The following is a 9,282-nucleotide window of genomic DNA, read 5'->3' as shown; positions in this document are numbered from 1 at the left end:
ATGGGATAAGCCTAATTCCATGCTATGTTTGTAATAGGGTGAGATTCACTCTTTGGTTTATTGTATATTGAATAGATATACCTACCATCATTTGAAACTATTGAGAATAACATATATGTGTTATATCCAAACTGTACATTTGTTTTGTAACCTCATTTTATGGCATGGGCCTAAAAATGAGGCAAATCCAAAACTTATGTGGCCCAAAAGAAGTTTTCAATGGTAGGTGTTCAATCCCCGCTACTTTCTGTGGTGGCATCCACTTGAGCTTTAGATTTACCTGATTTTTTGGTCCATGCTCTAAAATGATCTCGAAAAATGGGTGGATGGTGTGGATATAGCCCACACATCATGGTGGGACCTACACAACTTGCTAACACTGAGTGGAATTGGCATGGGACCAAATGCAATTCCATCCCACCTAATCCCATCTAATACCCTGCACCAAACGCCCCCTTGGATTTTTGTGGTGATTGGAGTGTTTTTATATAATGTAGGGTTTTTTTCCACCAATATTTGGTGCTAACTATGATTAATCATAAGAATGTTTAAATTTAAACTGAAATTTTAAAGGCTAATGCTCGAGTTTTTAGAAAATGAGTAGTATACTCGGGTTTCCAAAACTGGGGTGTTACAAGTTGGTATCAAAGTGGAGTCTAGATAATCTAGGCCTTGGGAAAAATCAGACTTATATAAATTAAAATACCTCAAATTTACATTGATGAAATTAAAGACTTGAAACTAGGTTTGATTCCCTTAGCGTTAGGGTGTTTTGCGAATCTTGAAATATAAATTTTAGGATCCCTTGAAAATTATCAGGATAGTCATTGAACTTAGAAACAAAAGTTAGGAGTTGTGGGAAACATGGTTAGATTCGAGGAGTCACAAAATTAAACCCCTTGTAACCCATCTCGAGTCGCAAATATAACTTTACGATATTCGTAGAACCTTATTAATAGGTCAGAGATTAGAAGACATGGGTGATGATTTACATAATAGTCAAAAGGATGCTTTGTTGGTCATCTTAGGACCTTTGGAGCCTTGCTACACATAATCGTGAAGGATAGGGAGTTATCAAGCTCTTATCGAGTCAAATGACACTCCAGTCATGCGATTCTTGTCTAAGTTTTTGTATAAACTATTTCGTGATCTCAGACTTATGTGGATAGGACCATAACAAATCCTTTCTTTTGATAGGACCATGGCCCCAAGATCCCGTCTCCCAAGATCGCAGACTTCCTATCTGCTAACTTCGCCAATAGATGAGGTTGTTAAGGAAGAGAGTCCTGAGTGCACTCATGTACCTCTAGTTAGGCCAAGTAGTCCTGAAAGAGAGTCAACGTTAGGAACTGTCCCATCTCAACTACCTGCGGGTCTTGTTGGCACACCTCCATCAAATGTGCAGCATGAAGCCCCACCTAGAGATGTTATTAGTTAGATGACTACCATTATACAACACCAGCAGGCTTCGATTGCCACACTGATAGAGGCTCTTCAATACAATATTCATGCATCGACCTCAAAGTTTAGGGAGATTAGCGGGGCAAATATGTTTGAAAGATTTAAAAGGTTGAGGCCATCGACCATATTAGGAGCACCAAATCTAGTCCTGGTAAAGCACTGAATGAATAGAGTGGCTAAGATGATGAGGCCGATGGGTTGTTCGGACGCCCGGAAGCTTATTCTCACCACTCATGCCCTAGAAGGCGAGGCAGATATCTGGTGGGAGAGCATCTTAAGAAGAGTTCCATCTTATTACTAATAGACTCGGGTTAATTTTTAGAAGAAGTTCAATGAGAAATGTTTTACCCCATGCTATCGCCAAGAGAAAGTATCTCAGTTCCTCAAGTTGGAGCAAGGAAATATGTCGGTGTCTCGATATAAGCACGCCTTGACGAGTTGTCATGATATGCACCAAGGATTGTTGAGGACGAGGAATATAAAATGTAGAAGTTTAAGGAAGGTCTTTGACCTGAAATTCAGTCGAGATTGTGCACCTTCAATTTTGTTGACTTCATTGATGTTGTAGACAAAGCCATGTGAATAGAAAAAAAATTTCAAGCATATGGCCAGAACATGTATTCCTATTTAGGGTTCAACGAGTAAAGCTAGGTTGGCACCATCTGCATCTTATATGGCTGAAAAGAGGGTGAAATTCACGTCTCACCCAACTCGTTCTTCAGACCAAGTTAATCTTTGTAGCTATTGTGAAAGATCGGGTCATGTCTTAAAACAATGTTTGAAGAAACTGTGAGATGAGAGGATCTTCACTTTAGTACAACAACCTCAAGCACAAGGATAGGGAAACCATCACATGTATGCCTTGGATAACCCAACCATGAGAGAGCCCACCAAGGTGCGATCTTTACAAATTTTCCTCAGTAATTATAGAGTAGTTTGTAAGAATTAAGAGTTTTGTAAATGTGTAATAATGTGACTATAACACTTAGAAACAATCAAATCATAGATTTTGGGATAGTATCCCAAGTGAATTGAATTCATTATGAAAGCAGAACAAGCCATCTAAGCTTATTTATTATGGAAATGGAAAGTTAAATAACACATCTCAAACAACTAAAATGATTAGCAACATGACAGACATAACCATGTTTAAGAGAAGTACATGCAATTTAACTCGAATTCTAAATCCTAATGATTACAATGATCTTAATGCCCTTATTAAGCAGAAGATTGAATTCATTAGATTAAGAAGAATATCAGTAAACTCACTGCCCGACCAGGCAGAAGTTTGACATATCGAGTTTAGACCTACTACAACCGTCCTTCCGTGTTTGCCTGAATAATGAGAATAGAAATATTTCATTTACCATTAGGTAGTAGGGAGCTATCCTCGATTCCATTCATAATAAAAGTGTTGAATTTTGGGTGAAATTCTTTTAGGGGGGTAGATTGTAACACCCTGTAATTTTCAGTACTCGAGTGTTACCATGAGAACCAAACTTAGAATAAACACAAACCTGATGTATCTGGACATTCGCCCTCATTTTGGCTTGATTTGATGATTGGGAGTAATCTTCGACCATGGACCAACCCATCCATTAGTTAATTTTTTAGATGGGTCATCATGTCATTTTGAAATCGAATCATACACCATCAATCTTGGGTCTTAAATCGCGAGATCTACCGTTCACTACATCCTTGACAACCCGATGATCAATACACACATAAAACCATGCAATGCAGCTGATAAATACTTAGGTAACTGCCTAATTCCACCTAAGATTCCCCTTGGAACCCTAAGTGTCACTAATGACCAGGTTAAAAATCGATCGGATCGTTAGATTGACCATCAACGATAATAAAGCTTAAAATTCACTAAGTGTGGCACACTTAAACCTTGGATCTGCCACATCCTTTGGGCTGGGTCCTAATTTAAGCTCATAAAATAGATGGACGGAGTGGATTTGTCGAAATCATCATGGTGGACCCCACTTTACATGGTGCATGCGCATGGTAGGTGCACACCCGCACCGCACCGAACCGTGAAACCCGGTCAATCTGGTTTGACTCGATGAAAATGAAAAGAAGAGGCGAAGAGAGTTTTCCTACCCGAGCTAGGTTTAAATGGATTGCCATTCGTTGTCTTAATGGTGGCCCACCAATAACTAATCTAAACCATCTATCTTGTGGGGAATTTGAATCCGACCGAACCCCCAGAGTTTCACACATTGGCTCCCACATGCAACTACACAATCATGAGCGTAACAACACTGTGTGCAACTATTTTTCAAAAATGGAAAGCCTCATTCCTCCTTCCACGCTGGCAATTCGAGTGTGCTAACTCCTCCAATCCCAGCTCTTCGTTGGATGAATCCCGACCCTCCATTCAGCCCTAGAGTTAGGGTTTCCAAATGGAAGACTTAGCTAGGGACTTTTTTAGTTGTAATGGTGTAGCCCTTGAAAGCATCCAAGTCATCCGTTCTTCATCCAACAGTCATGGGAGATCTAGAGCTTACTATAAAGAGCGAAACACCAAAACAACAAGGCCGCAGCTCCACTCCTTGTAGTGGTTTGAGCAAAATTTGAGAAATCCTCCTCCCTTTGAAACCACCGATCTAACCTTCCCCAGGCTTCAAAAAAGGTCGATTGTAAGCTCTCGAGGGTCCATGTGGACCGTTCGCAAGCACTAGAATGAGAGAAGTAGCAGCGAGCTCGAAGATGCCATTAACAACCACATTCTTCTCTGTCTCATCTACCGAGTTTTAGGCAAGCTGGGACCAAGTCTGACCATTCCGGTTTGAACTTTGAGTCTTGTTGGTGATATCAAAAATAAAAAGAAGGAAAAGAAGGAAGAAGAAGGTGGAAAGAGAAAGGTGATCCGAGCCGTGCCGCACTGGGCCGCTGCTTGAGTCGCGACCCACTGACTCGCTGGGTCGCAAGTTGCTAGATGGTGCGGACGGGAAAAGAGAGAGAGAACGAGAGAGAACGAAAGAGAAGATAGAGAGGGTAGAGAGTGTGGGTTCGAGTGGCAAAGTTGACTCGCTGCCGAGTAAGCTGAGTCAAGTTAGGCTTGGGCCTGGTTCTAGTTGGAGGGTTGCTGGATGTTCCAGCAGGAAATAAAGGAAAAGAGAAGCAAAAGAAGATGAGAGAGAAATGAGAAAGAAAGAAGGGAGAGAGGAAGCTTGGGTTGGGGTTGTTGTCGGGTCAAGTGGACTCGACTCGCCGAGTCTAGGTTTAGGTTTGATCTGTCTAGGCTCACTGCCGGGCGTGGCTAGAAAAAAAGAGAAACAAAGAAGTAGAGAGAAGAAGGGAAAAAAGAGGAGTGAGAGTGGGTCTGTTGCGTCCACTCGGTTGAAACTCACCAAGCCTAAATGACATAATCCAGGTTGAGGTGAGTCAACTCAGTTTTTTAGAATGATTAACTCTAGTTTAATGCAAATAAACATTTTATCATTTTCTTAGTTGCAAGTTGTGAATGATATTGGTGCAGATCATTTCCGTTGAGAGGAGTAGATCATTTCAAGCCCGGTTAGACCCAAGTTAAATTGGATTTTAGGTAAGCTGGCCTTACTCTATCTGGAATGTTCATTAGAACTAATTAGTGACTAATTTAAACTTTGAGATTACACAGTTTCTTGGATTTAAATTTACACTTAACTTTATCTAGTTGTGTTAATTTGAATCTAATTCGGATGCATATTGGGGACTTTAATCATTTGGGTGCATCCAAATCTATTCTATCCTAACCATTCATATATGATATTTTATGTTAATCGAGTATCTTAAGTCCTTTAGTGGTCTCTAACCAAGCAAGAAATAAATCCACACTCTAAGGTGACGGCTCCCCCTTTAAGCTTCTCACTTAAATTCAGTAATCTCAATATAAATGTTGCTTTAATCTCTCACATTTAGTATCTCCTAAGTTGATTAATTTGCTTATGTCACTATGTGAATATGTCAATTTGTTGCGCAATTGACTCATGTGTTGCATACTTGATATGTCCCTTTAATTTTAGCAAGCATAAATGATTTGATGGTCGCATGCTATCTCCAGTTATACAATCTGTTAATGTTTGCTACTTGTGATTATTTGATAGATTGAATGAAACTTATTGTCGACTTACCATCTTGCGGTCCATTTGTGTCATACCTGGCTTTTATCGCACATTGGCCCTACATGGCTTGGATCACATATCTGCCTTACATGGCTTGGATCGCATATTTGCCCTCCATGACTTAGATCACATATTTTCCTCCACGAATTTGATGGAATATTGGTGCCATTTATGGCTTTGATGGTTATATTTGTATAACTTTATTGATTTTTGAGTCATTATGCGGAGTTTGAAATGCTTTTCGGGTGGAGCTAAAGTTCATTTATTGATTTTCTAGCCATCTTGTGGAGTTCATACAATTTCTGAATGACACCGGAATTCATAAGTTGATTATTGGGATTTTTGGGTGAAGCTAAAGTTTGTTTATTGATTTTTTTAGTCACATTGCAGAGTTCACATACGATGTGATTTCTAGGTGAAGCAAAGGTTTGAATGTTGATTTTTTAATCACCTTACGAAGTCCACTTATATTATGATTTTCGGGTGCAGCTAAAGCTCACATGTTGATTTTCTAGATGTATCAGTTGATACAGATGTAAATCGAGCCGATGTTGTTTAGTTAGTTGTTGGAGTAGATCGGGTAGCTGAGGAGCTAGACGAGGTCCCTGTCGCTCATATCGAGCTTCATCATTAGATGATAGATTCCTTTTTTGTTTAGTGAACTTTTGGTATTTGGGTTGTATAAGTCCTGTATGGGCACTATATTTGGATTCTTGTGGTGATTGGAATGCTTTTATACAATGTAGGGTTAACTCTGCCAATATTTGATGCTAACTCCGATTAATGATAAGAATGTTTAAATTTAAACTGAAATTTTAAAGGCTAATGCTGATGTTTTTAGAAAACGAGTAGTTTACTCGAGTTTCAAAAACTAGGGTGTTACATGTACTTTTCAATGTTTATAAGGTCGTCGAGTGCAACTCAAACCACCATTCATGTGATTATCATGCAAGGGTTATGGGAACCCCAAAAACATTTCTAAAATTACCAACAAGGGCTGATTAGTTATAAACTAATGATCGAGTCTTCCACTTGTTAGTGCACTAATTTGTGCATATTATTTATCAATCACGTAAGTCCATGTGTCTGGTACTTGGTTGAGCCCTTGAAAGCTAAAAATTAGTGACACAAGTAGAGGTGGAGCATTAATGAGCTAAGAACAGGTATATGAGATGCCTTAGTGACACTAACCCATGACCCAAAACAACCTAAACCTTTAGATGATCTTAACCATAATAGGTAAACTATTTATTGATTATCCCTTAAGTCACTTTATCCTTAATTGATCATCCTTAGATTGGCTTTAGAGGTCCTGAGTTACTGGAACATCTGCACATTTTCAATAACCTTTGGTCCCATCGAACACACCTTTGGTCCAATCGAAATTGGTTAAAATCAACATACGACCTTGTTGTGGCAGAATTCTAGGTAATTCTCCTATAACCGAATACCACATTCAGTCTCATCATGACCATGTTCGGTGCAAACGAAGACCACATTCGGTGCGGCTAAAAGTACCCACATTTATCCACCAGCTTTCTTGTCTAATTCCCATAATTTGGTGTGACCGAATACTAGCAATTTCTGCCAATTTTATGACCACTGAAACTTGATTCCTTTATATAGAAGATACAGTCTTTGGATATTTTAGAAGGTTTCTTTGTGTGCAACTGAAGCTTAGGTGGATCCCCAATCATATCTCACATTCTAAGCCTTATATTCCATGAGATTTAATTCATCATCTTGAGCTTTACCACTCTAATGAAGATTTCAACCTCAATATTGAAGATGAACTCAATCTCCACCATTTTATAGAGATTAGACCCAACCTTATTGATGTATCCTTTGTCTAAACTCTCTAGGAGACTCTTCTAATAGAATTCTCTAGGCATTACAACTTTCCATTAGTTGTAGGAGATTCTACTCAACCTCCCATCACCATGGTCACCAGAAGGAGCATCGCATGTAAGGTGTTTGATCCTTAAGCTAAAAAATTGGTGATGCATCGACATCATGATTTAGAGAGAAAATGGGAGAAGATTAAAGCATGAGAGAGCATTGATCAAGCAACCTAAGAAGACACTACAAAAGGAACTTAATTCGATAAGTAAGTTGTCATATATAGGATTTTATATATACTCCTTCTTTGTGTAAGATTGAGTGTAGAGTTTGAATTGCTAAACTCAAGTTCTTGTGTATGACATTGGTTCTTGTAAAAGACTTAAATCTAAGTCCTTATGTAGGTCACCAGACACAGGTGTGTACATGTTAGTCATCGAGGGAGCCTCTGGCGGGAGTAAACGTAAGTCTTTACATTAGGACTAAGGTTGTTGGTTAGCCGATAGAAAAACAAGTTTCTTGTGGGAGCCTCTGTCGGGAGTGTACAATAAAGTTTTTGTATAGGGCTATAAAGATTAGAGATGAAACTGATTTAAAACCTTTGATAGTGAAATTCGATACACTTATGTGTTGAGTGCGTCCACCGGGAGTGGAGTAGGGAAATCGAAGCATTATACAAGCTAGTGTTTGGGTTTGTCATTCGAGCACTTATTTAATTATGCCTATCTAATTGAATGTTTAATTATATGTATGCATGATTAGAAGAATGCAATGAGTTGATAGCTAGCACATCCCACATACATGTACACTATCGTGTTTATAGACTAGTTGTTTAATTGCTATATATTTTGTAGTCTATGTGATTGGACCCTCTATTGGCTTGGAAGCCTTAGAGTTAATTGTCTTAGTTTAATTTGCATATTAGTTTAAGCATTTGTGTTTAAAATGTAAAATTTTTATTTAGTCCTAATCACCCCCTATAGGACATAGCCTTTATTCTATAGCTTTGTTAAGCTTCCACAAAGAGTCCTTGAGCTCGCCATATGTAATTTCAATTGGTATTAGAGTGGGTAGCTCTTCAAGGGCTTGACCACCTTGAGTTGATCCAAGGGGTTTAAGAATGATGTCTAACCAAGAGGGGCGTGCCGCCACGACCACCTTATTTTGATGGGTCTAACTATACTTATTAAAAGACTAAGATTATAGTCTTTTAAAGATCCATTGACCTCGTGGTTTAGGCTATTGTCAAACAATAATGGATGATAACTATGGAACAAGTCATGGTTGATAGTAGAATTATTAGAGCTCTCAAAGGTAAATTCAAATGAAGTGTCGATGAGAGAGTGCAATATATCTATGATGTCAAAACTCTCAATGCTACTTACCGTGCAGTTTTCCCAATGAATTTAGATGCATTTGCACATGTGAAATCGAGAAGGAAGTGTAAACATATTGGAAGTCTCCAACGAGGGAACTAACATAGTAAAAAGATCGAAGCTTTAACTCTTAGTGACCCATTTTAAAATTATTAAAATGAAAAAGTTTGAAACTTTCATTGAATTCTACTCTAAATTGAATGATATTTGCAATTCCATGTGAAATTTATGAAAGAAAATTCTGGAAGGGTGTATATGTAGAAAAATACTTAGATCCCTACCAGATAAGTTCACTTCCAAATAACCTCGATAGAAGAGTATAAAAACATTGATGAGATGAAAATAAAAGAACTCTTAAGTTCCCTACAAACATATGAAATACACTTTAAGGCCCCTTTAATGGGAAGAAACTAATCGTCCTTAAAACGTCCCATAGGCATTCACGTAAGTGTAAAGCCATTATATCTGAAAGTGATAGTGATGTTGAGGAT

This window comes from Magnolia sinica, chromosome 1 (assembly GCF_029962835.1).
Source record: "Magnolia sinica isolate HGM2019 chromosome 1, MsV1, whole genome shotgun sequence".
Taxonomy (NCBI): domain Eukaryota; kingdom Viridiplantae; phylum Streptophyta; class Magnoliopsida; order Magnoliales; family Magnoliaceae; genus Magnolia; species Magnolia sinica.
The sequence above is the reverse complement of the archived record's forward strand: the minus strand, read 5'-3'. Positions refer to the sequence as shown.